This window comes from Elaeis guineensis, chromosome 14 (assembly GCF_000442705.2).
Source record: "Elaeis guineensis isolate ETL-2024a chromosome 14, EG11, whole genome shotgun sequence".
In the NCBI taxonomy this organism is placed as follows: Eukaryota; Viridiplantae; Streptophyta; class Magnoliopsida; order Arecales; family Arecaceae; genus Elaeis; species Elaeis guineensis.
In genome coordinates this window covers 22,522,145-22,535,804 of record NC_026006.2, presented here as the reverse complement: position 1 = coordinate 22,535,804, position 13,660 = coordinate 22,522,145, and positions in this window count along the sequence as shown.

The window sequence follows — 13,660 nt, the reverse complement described above, 5'->3', positions numbered from 1 at the left end:
GGGACGGGGAGAAGAGAAGCCATCCACGATGAGAAATTCAACTTTATTGATTGAATGATTCTTGAAGAAAAAAGAAGGGAAAAAATTACAGTAAAAGAAAGCTACAAGGTCGGAGGTCTCAGACCTCAGAAGCAGGAGTTAGGGAGCTCGGTGTCCCTGGAAGGGGGGCTGTGGCAGCAGTAGCAGCAGGGGAAGGCCCGGCCTCATCTTCAGACTCCTCGCCCAAGAAGCTGAGGTCGAGCTCGGGAAATTTTCTGGCCATCTTCTCTTGGCAGAGCTCGAACCCCTTGATAAGGCTTCCTGACCAAACCGGATGTTCAGGTCTCTCATCTCTGTGGAGGCCTTGAACTCCTCTACCGCAAGACCCCTGGCCTCTGAGGACCAAGACTGGAATCTGCTCCATCAAATTGGCGACCCCGGCCTCCGTCGTTCTCACCGTCTCCTCCAAGGTCTGTTTCTCCTCCTCCCGGGCCTGCTTCTCTCTCTCCAGGCCTCTTGGAGGGCAACTACTTCAGCGACCTTTTCCTTGAGGCAGGCAACTTCGGCCCGACGATGCTCCTCCGCCTGGATGGCATCCCTCCTCGCTCGATTCGTCGCCTCGATGTTGGCGAGGAGTTGGTGCCCAATCTGTAAAGGCGGCTAGGGGATCAGAATAGGGTCGAAAAACCAATTAAATGAAGATTTTATTTACCTCGCGAAAGGACCCCAGGGAGTCCCAAACCCGCTGCTCGGGATCGACGCGATCGATCCTCTCGACGACATCAGGCAGAATGTAGCCGTCGATCAACCGCTTGATCAGGTCCCTGTCATTGAAGGGGTTCTCCGGCTCTTCTTCGGAGCCGAGGGACTTGTCAGCGGTGGCTCGATGGCTACTCACCCTGTGGGCCACCGATTCCTTCTCTTCCTCCTCTCGACTATGGGCGCCTCCATGGAGCGGACCCCCAAAATGGGGCCCCAGTCGGCGGACTCCTTGAAGAGGCCCGGGGGGCCGTTGGTTCGGCATCCGAAAGAACGTCGATCGCTGGAGCCACCTGGACAGGTGCGGCCAAGCTCGTCTCCTCTGCCCTGGCCCTCTTTGCTGATCCGGAGGCCGTGGCACCCTTTCTTTTGTGGGTCTTGAGGCCCCTGGCAAGCATCCGTACTGCTTCGACGTCCATTCCTTAAAAAAAAAAAAAAATCAATCAATCAATCAAAAATCAGAAGTCAATAATGAGGTGAAAAAGGAAGGAGTAGCATGCAAAAAAAAAAAAAAAAGAGAGAAAAAAGAAAAGAGAAAAGAGAGAAAAAAGAAAAGAAAAAGAAGAAGGACGGAAGAGGAAAAGAGAAAGGAAAAGATGGAGTACTCGCAGGATCCTAGGGGCTCAGGCCGATGTTGAACAAAAATTGCTCCTCAGAAAGGTTGGGAAGGAAAGGAGCGGAGTAGTTAAGAAGCTTCCGGGCAGCCTGGAGGTCATCCTTCCCCAGGTTGGGGGCCCGGTGGACAGAATCCCTCAGAGAGCCCCAAGGGGGCAGGCCCAGCCTCAGGGTCGGGCAGTGGACGAAGAGGTATTTTTTCTTCCAGTTGTGGATTGAAGAGGGCACCTTTCAGCAACCCCTTCTTGCCGATCTAAGGGAGAAATACCACGAGTCCTTCGCCGAAGGATGACGCTTGAAGGTATAGAAATTCCTAAATAGAGAGAGGGACGGCTGGACCTCGACTACGTGGCAAAGGGAGAGAAATCCTATCAAAAACCTAAAAAAATTCGGAGCAACTGAAGCCAAAGAGATATCTAAGAAGCGAAAAAGGGCGACAATAAAAGGCGGAATCAGAAGCCGGAGCCTGGCACGAAACGCCTCCTGATACAAGCAAAAATGATCGGGTGGGGAGTGCTAGCCCGGTCGGAGGGCCAGACAGCTCCAGGTCGTACTCTGGAGGAACTCCATACTGAACCCTTATCAGAAGGAGTTCATCCGGGGTCAGGGAGCATGGAATGGCACCCGACGTAAAAATCGGGAGAAGCCCAGCCCCAGATGCGGGTTCATCTACAGAACGAGGAACCTAGGGGGTTGAGGCAGAAGAACTCCCGGAACTGCTGGAAGCGAAAGAGCCGGAAGACATTTCAGATAACATCGAATGAAGACTCTAAAGATCCCAAAGAAAACAGACAGGACAAAGGATGAGAGGTCATAGGAGACCAACTCAGAAGAAGGCGATAGGAGAAAATGGCGAAGAAAAGGCCCCTAAGCGGGCAGAGAGAAGAGCGAAGATTCTGGGACTAACCTAGATCACTCTGAAGGATGCGGAGGGACGAGGACAGGGATGACTCGAAGGATGCCTATGGCCCAAGAAGATGCCAAGGAGAATCGGGATTCTCGAAGAAGGGGCGGATACTGATGGAACTCTCGAGCGGAATGGGGCCCCTAAAGGCGGAGGGATGGGTTTAAATAGACCCTGGGATCCAGCGCCATAATGATCGCGATCCCCCCAGACCGGCCCGCGCTCGACACGAGTCCCACTCACCATGGCAGGCGGCTAAAAGCGACTGACGGCTGACAGAGCCATTACTGCGCCATACCTGGGCCAGCGTACCAAAGGAAATTTCGAAGGGTCCCTTCGTATCGCCCCCAATTCGAAAAGACTCTAGCACGCGCGCATTTAATGCCAAAATATCTAGGGGCGGTCGTGCGCAGGATTCGAGGGGACAACTTCGGTTGTGCCAATCTCTCTGTACTTTCTTCATTTGAAATTCAAACTCGAAAGTAGGGGGACTGGTGTTGGGTATAAAATACCCTCAGCCGAAGTTCTCAGCGGGATTGACCCTTGCAGGTCCCCTCCGACTTTCGGCTACTGGTGGACTCCGCCCGGACTCCTACGGGAGCCGGACTCCGTCCACAACTCCAACTGGTGGACTCTGCCCGGACTACTATAGGAGCCGGGCTCCGTCCACAACTTCAACTGTTGGTAAGCTCCGCCCGAACTCCTACGGGAGCCGGGCTCCGTCCACAACTTCAACCGCAAGGAAGACTCCGCCCGGACACCTACAGGAGCCGGGCTCCGTCACCAACTTCAACTGCTGGTAAGCTCCGTCCGGACTCCTACGGGAGCCGGACTTCGCACCTGACTTTAATTGCAGAAAGACTCCGCCCGGACTCCTACGGGAGCCGGACTCCATCCACAACTTCAACCGCATGGAAGACTCCGTCGAACTCCTACGGGAGCCGGGCTCCATCACCAACTTCAACTGCTGGTAAGCTCCGTCCGGACTCCTACGGGAGCCGGACTTCGCACCTGAATTTAATTGCAGGAAGACTCTGCCCAGACCCATACGGGAGCCGGGCTCCATCCACAACTTCAACCATAGGGAAGACTCCGCCCGGACTCCTATGGGAGTCGGGCACCGTCACCAACTTCAACTGCTGGTAAGCTCCGTCCGGACTCCTACGGGAGCCAGACTTCGCACCTAACTTTAATTGCAGCAAGACTCCGCCCGGACTCCTACAGGAGCCGGGCTCCGTCCATAACTTCAACCGCAAGGAAGACTCTGCCCGGACTCCTACGGGAGCCAGGCTCCGTCACCAACTTCAACTACTAGTAAGCTCCGTCCGGACTCCTACGGGAGCCAGACTTTGCACCTGATTTTAATTGCAGGAAGACTCCGCCCGGACTCCTACGGGAGCCGGGCTCTGTCCACAACTTCAACCGCAAGGAAGACTCCGTCCGGACTCCTACGGGAGCCGGGCTCCGTCACCAACTTCAACTGCTGGTAAGCTCCGCCCGGACTCCTACGGGAGCCGGACTTCGCACCTGACTTTAATTGCAGGAAGACTCCACCCGGACTCCTACGGGAGCTGGGCTCCATGTTGGGAAATGTGTCCCTAAAAGCCAATTGTCAAGCTGTTGACGGTTGAGCAACCAAGTATTGTAATTGATTTGTTAATAAATAAAATATATTTGGCATTTTCATCATAAGCTTTCATCTTCTAATGAACTCCGTTGTTATGATGAAGTCCTTAGGACTATTTAAGTTCGATAAAGAGAGGATTTATCGATTAGTCCTTAAAACTGTTCACGACCAAATGATAGGCTGTTAATAAGGACGACAGCTTCTATTGAGCATAGGTCACTGTAGGCCATATGGATTGATTGTCCTCTTAACCAAGGAGTGTGGAGACACTGGTATGGCATACAGGTGAGATGTAAGGGTACATCATCATTGAACATGACCAACTCCAGAGTATTCTACTGTCGAGAATATCTCTGATGGGATATAGGTATAAGTGTCCCTTAGACCTGAGATCGCCTCAGTGACTTGCAAGCAACTCACTGTGCTTTGGAACTGGACTAACTGAATTTTTAATTCAGGGATGGAAGGCTTTTGGGCACAGTCAAATACTTGCGAAGTCAGAATGTGATCGAGATGGGATTGACCACTCCAAGAGTTGGAGAAGAATGAGTCGCTGTATTTCAATTTAGCAAAACCTTGGCTAGGGTAATCCATCAGATGGATTTGATATTTTGAAATACAATGTGGACAACCTGATTAGAGTTGACAGTTAAACTCTGGGGTGTCCTATGATCATTTTGGTCAAGGGGATGAATTATATGAAAATTATATCCGCATGGGTTCTAAGGATGTTGTTCTACACATTCGACCTATCCGGTCGTCGGGTACCATTGCTAGATGGTCACTTCGATTGGTATAGGAATTTATTCCTATGCTACCGGCTTAGGTTCGAACCTATGAGGTCACGCACATTAGAATTCATAATCCAATCAGATGGTTGATCAACGATTAAGAATCGTTCTAGGGTTAAATGATCAATACGATTGACATTTAACCCAGTGCAAGTGTTGCAGGAGGATCGATTAGCAATTCGATTGCTAATTGGCTTAATTTGATTAAGCCAATGGGCTGAGATTAAGTCTAATTAAATATGATTTAATTAAATTTATTTTGGGCTTGATTGGATCAAGTCCAATTAGTTTATTGGATAAGCCAAGTGCAAGGAAAAACTAGTCCTAGTTCAACTAGGACTTGGGTCAATCTAATTTCTAATTTGATTAGAAAATTAAATCAGATTTAAATATAATTTAATCTGATTAAATTAGGTTCTTAATTGGGTTAAGACCTATTTTAATTGGGTTGATCTAATTTTGATTTGATTTGGTTTGGGAAACCAAATTAAAACAAGTCATAGGACAGAATCCTAGTAAGACTAGGATTCCACCTTGCGCCACATAATCCTTCTACACTCTCTCTCTCTTATTCAATACCAATCTTCACTTATTTTGTGCGACAAAAGCCCTCTCCCAGATCTCTCCCACGTTCACAAAAGGTCTCCTCTCTTCTTTCTTACATGGAAGGTGGTTTGGATCAAATCTAAAAGGAATAAGTTTGGATTTCGAATTCTATGAGATAGAGTTTTAGAAATCCAAAACTCTTTCAATTTTGCACCGAATTTATCCAATTTTTTTTTGGAATTTTTGTGGCTTTTAGGGTATATATTATGCATCCTTTTCTGGTGATCCATCCATGAAAATATGAAGGAGGTGCTCAAGAGTTGGGCGTCTCTTAACTTGCCATGTTTGGATAAGCCTTGACTAGGTGTTTGACCTAGACAAGGACTCTATCATATCTCTCTATATAAGATGAGTTTCTTCATAAAATTTTATAGAAAATTATAGATTTGAGAGACCTTTGTGCCATCCAAAAATTAGAGAGAAATACCATTGGGTTGTGGAGATATAAAAGATGCAAGTTTGGGTGTCCAGAGAGAAAAATGTAAAGAAGAAGAGGGTCTTCTTCTTGGGTTTTTGTTTTCATATCTTTCCTCCCTCCATCTTGAGTTTCCTGAGAGTGTCTCAGATCTGAAACTCCTCCTTTACTTTCCATCTTTGAAAGAGTCTAAATCAAGAAGAAGGAGGCACCTGATCAACCATCAAAGAAGGATCAGCGCAGTACTAGCATACTGTGCTGATTTCCTGAAGCAGGACTTCTGATCGAGATTCGTGGGCTCGTGTGGATGACTCCTAGAGGCCAGACGCATGTGTGGCTTGCAACATCATCCTCAAGCCCAGATCAGCAAGGTTAGAACGTCTAACTTGCAAGGTAATAGATCTGATCTATTGTTTAATACATACATTAGATGTAGTATAGAAACATGTTGATATGATCAACATGTAGTTCATGTTATATTTATATATTTTAATTTTTGATTTAATGCCATGTAATAATCATATAATAGGATCTTAGATTTAGGGATTTTTTGATCTTAGAAAATAAATTTTGATTTATTTTAGTCTTCCGCTGTATGATCTTGAAAAAGTTTCAAGATCTAACCCTCTTTTTCAAGATCTAACCCTGAAACCCTAGATCTGGTTCCTACAATTGGTATCAGAGCCCAGGTTCTTGATTACATGATTATTTATACATGCTTAGATTATTTCTTAGATTAGATCTAATTTATAATCTGATTATTAAATCTGAAATTAAAATTTTAGATCAATCACAAACTGCAAGGTTGTCCTGCTGTAAGGTTTACCCTTTACAGTGCAAAGGTTGTCCTAGTTTGTGTAGATCTATCGTTAATCATAAATTTATTAGATATGATCTAGATTAAATTTATGATTTATTAGATTTAAAAGGTATTTAAATCTGAAATAAAATCTCTTTGTTAATAATTTTTGTGCAAAGAAATTATTTAAAGTTGAAACTGTTTCAATTACATGAACCTGTTTAGATTAGATCTAAAGTAGTTTCATGTTTATTTCACTTGTATCTTGATTATGAATCAAACATGCACTATGGTTGGTAGAATCATATTGTAAAATTATTTTACAAATATGAAAATTATTTTTTGAAATGCCGAACCCAACCCTCAGCCCAAAACTTAATTAAGAATTAAGAAGTTGTTTGATTAGGTTCTAAGATTGTGAATTGAAGAACCTAAGACACAAATCATAACACATTGGGTTAATGGGTTAGTGAGAATTAGGTCCATTAATTGGGTTAGACCTATGGTTAGATTAAAGATGGACTTAATTAGAGAATTGACTAAATCTAATTAATTGTTGTCTTAGATTAGGTCAAAGATTCTCTAGATCAATTACAATAGTTGTAGTTGGTCAAGTCCATGTCTTTAACGAGAACCAAATGGACTTGATTCTTGGCCAAGCTGTCTAGCATGAACTGTTAGGTTGATCTAATCGAAACTAATTAAACCAGTTGGTGTCTAAGGTAAACCAGACCGGTGGTTTTAATTGGGAGCCCGCTTACCTGGCCATTTCTGATGGTGTCTAAGGCAAGCTTTGGCAGACCCTCCCACTGATCGAACTTACCTGGCCTCTTGGTGAAATTATGTTTTGATCGGATCACTTGACTATTCGAGCTGACCCATGTCAGCTAGGTAAATCAGTGTGACTGATTTAGGTGCTCCTAGACCAGCCCTGGTCTCCCTTAAGCTGACTTGGTGAAGCCAGTGGGAAGATCATGATAAGCTGGTTCATCTGACCTCATCCTCTAAATTATTTAAATCCTCTAAAATTATTAGGTCCTTAAAATGACAAAGTTATGGAGATAACTGAGTCATAGCCTCCCATTAAGGTGTTTGATAATGAGTCCATTAACTCAATAATCATTGCAGACCCAAAGGCCTGGTGCTTTTGACTAATGGAATTATCACTCATCATATGATGACTTGGAAGTGTCTCTCTAATGGTGGTTAGGTGAGCCAACCAAAGTTGGGCTTAATCATTCGTTGGTTAGATTCATCAAGTATGATCATGTTAATGGTTGGACCTAACCGGATCCTTACAGTGGAGGCCAAAGCCTACTGATTAGGTTTCTGGGGCAAAATTAAAATTACTAGAAATTGTTTAGAGAAATAATTGGTTATGAACCTACCCTTAGATGTACATGGGTTGACCAACCAAAGTTGGGCTTGTGTGCAGTCTAAGTGGATTCTAGTACCCACTAAGGAATTAGGGTAATTTTTTGAGTTGGAGGTAGAGGCTACCAATTCGAATAAAATAGTGGGAGAAACCTTTTGATTAAAGTCCAAATCTTTAGGTTTAATGAATCAATTACTAATTAGGTTATGGTTCTCCTTTGTGCAAATATGGCCACTTTCCTATCGCTCCGATCATTGTTGGACAATGATAAGTTGGTGGGACCCAACTTCGATAGCTGGTACCAAAAGTTGAAGATAGTCCTGGAGCATGAACGGATCCTATATATGATAATGGATCCTACACCTGAGGAGCCAGCTGCCAATGCACGTGGAACAGTCAGAGACACTTACCAGAAGTGGCTCAGTGACCGGACCATGGTGCGCTGTATCATGCTGGCTGTCATGAGCGACGAGTTCAGTCGCAGATTCGAGACGGCTCAGCCAAAGGACATGCTTCAAGTGTTGGAGGATGCCTTTGGCACACCCGATGATGTAGAGAGGCACAAGACTAGTTGTGCCATCTTCAATGCCAAAATGCGGGATGGTGTCTCTATCACTGATCATGTATTGTACATGATCGAGCTGATGGAACGATTGAGCAAGCTCGGCTTTCCCTTGCATGAGCAGCTTGGGAAAGATGCAATACTGAACTCGCTGCCCAAGTCTTATCTCCCATTCCTCACTCATTATAGAATGACAAAGCCTAAAGAGAACTACCACGGGTTACTGGGGTTGCTTCAGAACTTTGAGAAGGATCACCAACTTTACAAGGAGTCGGTGAACTTAGTGGGAGGTTCGTCTTCTGGTTCTCGACCTTTTAAGAAAGGGAAGAAGAACAAGAAAAAGAAAGTGAAGAAGGTGCAAGTTCAGGCTGGGACATCAGTGCAGAGCCAGACCAAAAAGATCAAGCTTGATAAGAGTCTATTCTACTGGCAAGCACCCTAGATTAGATAGTGTGTCAGATATCTACTTATGGCATTAGAGGCTAGGTCATATAAATAAGAACAGAATAAACAGGTTGACTCAAGAGAAAATCCTCGAAGTCAGTGATTGTGAATCACTTCCAACCTGTGAGTCCTGTCTTCTTGGTAAAATGATCAAGTCACCTTTTACTAAAAAAGGTGAGAGAGCTACTGAGCTCTTGGGCCTAATACATACTGATGTATGCGAGCCCATGAGCACCAGTGCTAGAGGTGGATATTTTTACTTCATAACTTTCACGGATGACCTATCCCGATATGGATATGTCTATCTGATGAAACATAAGTCGGATTCATTTGAAATGTTCAAACGATTCCGAAGTGAAGTAGAAAAATAAACTGGGAAGAGTATTAAAACTCTTTGATCTGATCAAGGAGGAGAATACCTTTCTAGTGAGTTTCTCACATATCTAGGAGAGAATGGGATTCTCTCCCAATGGACTCCTCCAGGAACACCACAGTATAATGGTGTGTCTGAAAGGAGGAATCGGACTCTGTTAGACATGGTCCGATCCATGATGGGTTTTGCTAGCTTGCCGATATCCTTCTGGAGATATGCACTCGAATCAGCCTGTTATCTGTTAAATAGGATTCCAAGTAAGTCTGTAATTAAGACTCCATATGAGATATGGACAGGGCGTAAGCCAGTACTTTCACACCTTAGGGTCTGGAGGTGCCCGACCTATGTCAAACGATTAGTCACTGACAAACTTGGACCTAGGTCTGACAAATGCTCATTCATAGGGTACCCCAAAGAGACAAAAGGATATTTTTTTCTACCATGCTGATGAACAAAAGGTGTTCGTCAGCCTTAAGGCAATCTTTTTAGAAAAGGAGTTCTTTGGTGAAGGAATCGTTGCCTCTAAGGTTGAACTTGATGAAGTTCAACAGGTAGAAGGACCGACACCAATAGCTGAACCTGAGTCGGATATAATTAGATCAGATTCGAAGCCTAATATACCTGTACTATTAAGGCGATCCGGTAGAGTATCGCGTCAGTCGGATAGATACTACGGTTTCTTGGTCCGGGACAGTGATCCCATCGAACTTGATGAGAATAATAAGGATCTGATCACCTATATGGATGCTATGCAGAGACCTGATTCCAAGAAATGGCTTGAAGCCATGAAATCCGAAATGGAGTCCATGAAGGTCAATGATGTATGGACATTGGTTGACCCACCTGAAGGGGTTAAACCCATTGGGTGTAAATGGGTCTTCAAAAGGAAGAGGGGTGCAGACGGAAAGGTAGAGACCTATAAAGCCCGTCTGGTTGCCAAGGGGTATCGTCAACATTATGGTATTGACTATGACGAGACGTTTTCCCCTATGGCAATGCTCAAATCTATTCGGATAATGCTTGCAATAGCTGCCCATCTGGATTATGAGATCTGGCAGATGGATGTAAAGACAGCTTTTCTGAATGGAGAGCTGACTGAAGAGGTGTATATGATACAACCTGAAGGGTTTACATCCACAGATGAGTCCAAGGTGTGCAAGCTTCAGAGATCCATTTATGGACTGAAGCAAGCATCTCGGAGTTGCAACATGCATTTTGATAAGGTGATCAAAACGTATGGCTTCATTAAGAATGGAGAAGAGCCCTGCATCTATAAATGGGCAAATGGTCCAGTTGTGGTATTCCTTGTCTTGTACGTGGATGACATTCTCTTAATCGGGAATGACATCCCCGCACTACAGAGAATAAAAGTTTGGTTGTCATCACAGTTCTCCATGAAGGACTTGGGTGAAGCATCCTACATCCTAGGGATGAAGATCTATAGGGATAGATCTAAAAGGATGCTTGGGTTATCCCAGTCCATGTATATAGACACTGTGCCTGAAGAGGTTCAGCATGGAGAATTCCAAGAAGGGCTATCTATCGATAGGCCATGGAATTTCTCTCTAAGAAGGATTGTCCGACAACTCCTGAAGAGAGAGAGCGTATGAGTAGAGTCCCATATGCTTCAGCCGTGAGATCTATCATGTACGCCATGACATGTACAAGACCAGATGTGGCATACTCACTAGGAGTAGTGAGTAGATACCAATCCGATCCTGAAGAAAATCACTAGAAAGTGGTTAAAGCCATCCTTAAGTATTTGAGAAATACTAAGGACCAATGGTTGGTTTATGGTGAGTCAGATCTGAAACTTGTGGGGTTCACAGACTCTAGCTTCCAATCTGACTATGATGACAGCAGGAGTGTGTCGGGTTATATCTTTACTCTGAATGGTGGAGCCATCTGCTGGAAGAGTTCTAAGCAGCATACTGTGGCAGACTCTGTTTGTGAAGCGGAGTATATCGCAGCATCAGATGCCACGAAGAAAGCTGTGTGGCTGAGGAAATTCATCAACAAGCTCGGAGTAGCACCCTCCCTCGATGGTCTGGTCCTGCTCTATTGCGACAGCACTGGTGCCATAGCTCAGGCGAAAGAACCCAAAGCACATCAGCGGACGAAGCATATCTTGCACCGCTTCCACCTGGTCCGGATGATCGTGGATCGAGGTGACGTCGACCTTCAGAAGATCGATGGAAAAGAGAACCTAGCCGACCCCTTCACTAAAGCCCTGGCAATAAAGGAGTTCGACAACCACAAGTCGAAGATGGGTATCAGATACTGTGCCGAGTGGCTTTAGGACAAGTGGGAGTTGTTGGGAAATGTGTCCCAAAAAGCCAATCGTCAAGCTGTTGACGGTTGAGCAACCAAGTATTGTAATTGATTTGTTAATAAATAAAATATATTTGGCATTTTCATCATAAGCTTTCATCTTCTAATGAACTCCGTTGTTATGATGAAGTCCTTAGGACTATTTAAGTTCGATAAAGAGAGGATTTATCAATTAGTCCCTTAAAACTGTTCACGATCAAATGATAGGCTGTTAATAAAAACGACAGCTTCTATCGAGCATAGGTCGCTGTAGGCCATATGGGTTGGTTGTCCTCTTAACCAAGGAGTGTGGAGACACTGGTATGGCATACAGGTGAGATGTAAGGGTACATCATCATTGAACGTGACCAACTCCAGAGTATTCTACTGTCGAGAATATCTCTGATGGGATATAGGTATAAGTGTCCCTTAGACCTGAGATCGCCTCAGTGACTTGCAAGCAACTCACTGTGCTTTGGTACTGGACTAACTGAATTTCTAATTCAGGGGCGAAAGGCTTCTGGGCACAGTCAAGTACTTGCGAAGTCAGAGTGTGATCGAGATGGGATTGACCACTTCAAGAGTTGGAGAAGAATGAGTCGCTGTATTTCAATTTAGCAAAACTTTGGCCAGGGTAATCCATCAGATGGATTTGATATTTTGAAATACAATGTGGACAACCTGATCAGAGTTGACAGTTAAACTCTGGGGTGTCCTATGATCATTTTGTCAAGGGGATGAATTATATGAAAACTATATCCGCATGGATTCTAAGGATGTTGTTCTACACATTCGACCTATCCGATCGTCGGGTACCATTGCTAGATGGTCACTTCGATTGGTATAGAAATTTATTCCTATGCTACCAGCTTAGGTTCGGACCTATGAGGTCACACATATTAGATTTTATAATCCGATCAGATGGTTGATCAACGATTAAGAATCGTGCTAGGGTTAAATGATCAATACGATTGACATTTAACCCAGTGCAAGTGTTGCAGGAGGATCGATTAGTAATTCGATTGCTAATTGGCTTAATTTGATTAAGCCAATGGGCTGAGATTAACTCTAATTAAATATGATTTAATTAGATTTATTTGGGCTTGATTGGATCAAGTCCAATTGATTTATTGGATAAGCCAAGTGCAAGGAAAAACTAGTCCTAGTTCAACTAGGACTTGGGTCAATCTAATTTTTAATTTGATTAGAAAATTAAATCAGATTTACATCTAATTTAATCTGATTAAATTAGGTTCTTAATTGGGTTAAGACCTATTTTAATTGGGTTGATCTAATTTTGATTTGATTTGGTTTGGGAAACCAAATTAAAACAAGTCATAAGACAGAATCCTAGTAAGACTAGGATTCCACCTTGAGCCACATAATCCTTCTCCATGCCCTCTCTCTTATTCAACGCCAATCTCCACTTATTTTTGTGTGACAAAAGCCCTCTCCTAGATCTCTCCCACATTCACAAAAGGTCTCCTCTCTTCTTTCTTACATGGAAGGTGGTTTGGATCAAATCTAAAAGGAATAAGTTTGGATTTCGAATTCTATGAGATAGAGTTTTAGAAATCCAAAACTCTTTCTATTTTGCACCGAATTTATCCAAATTTTTTTTGGAATTTTTGTGGCTTTTAGGGTATACATTGTGCACCCTTTTCTGATAATCCATGCACAAAAATATGAAGGAGGTGCTCAAGAGTTGGGCGTCCCTTAACTTGCCATGTTTGGATAAGCCTTGACTAGGTGTTTGACCTAGACAAGGACTCTATCATATCTCTCTATATAAGATGAGTTTCTTCATGAAATTTTAGGAGAAATTAGAGATTTGAGAGACATTTGTGCCACCCAAAAATCAGAGAGAAATACCTTTGGGTCGTGGAGATATAAAAGATGCAAGTTTGGGTGTCTAGAGAGAAAAACGTGAAGAAGAAGAGGGTCTTCTTCTAGGGTTTTTGTTTTCATATCTTTCCTCCCTCCATCTTGAGTTTCCTGAGAGTGTCTCAGATCTGAAACTCCTCCTTTACTTTCCATCTTTGGAAGAGTCCAAATCAAGAAGAAGGAGGCACCTGATCAACCATCAAAGAAGGATCAGCGA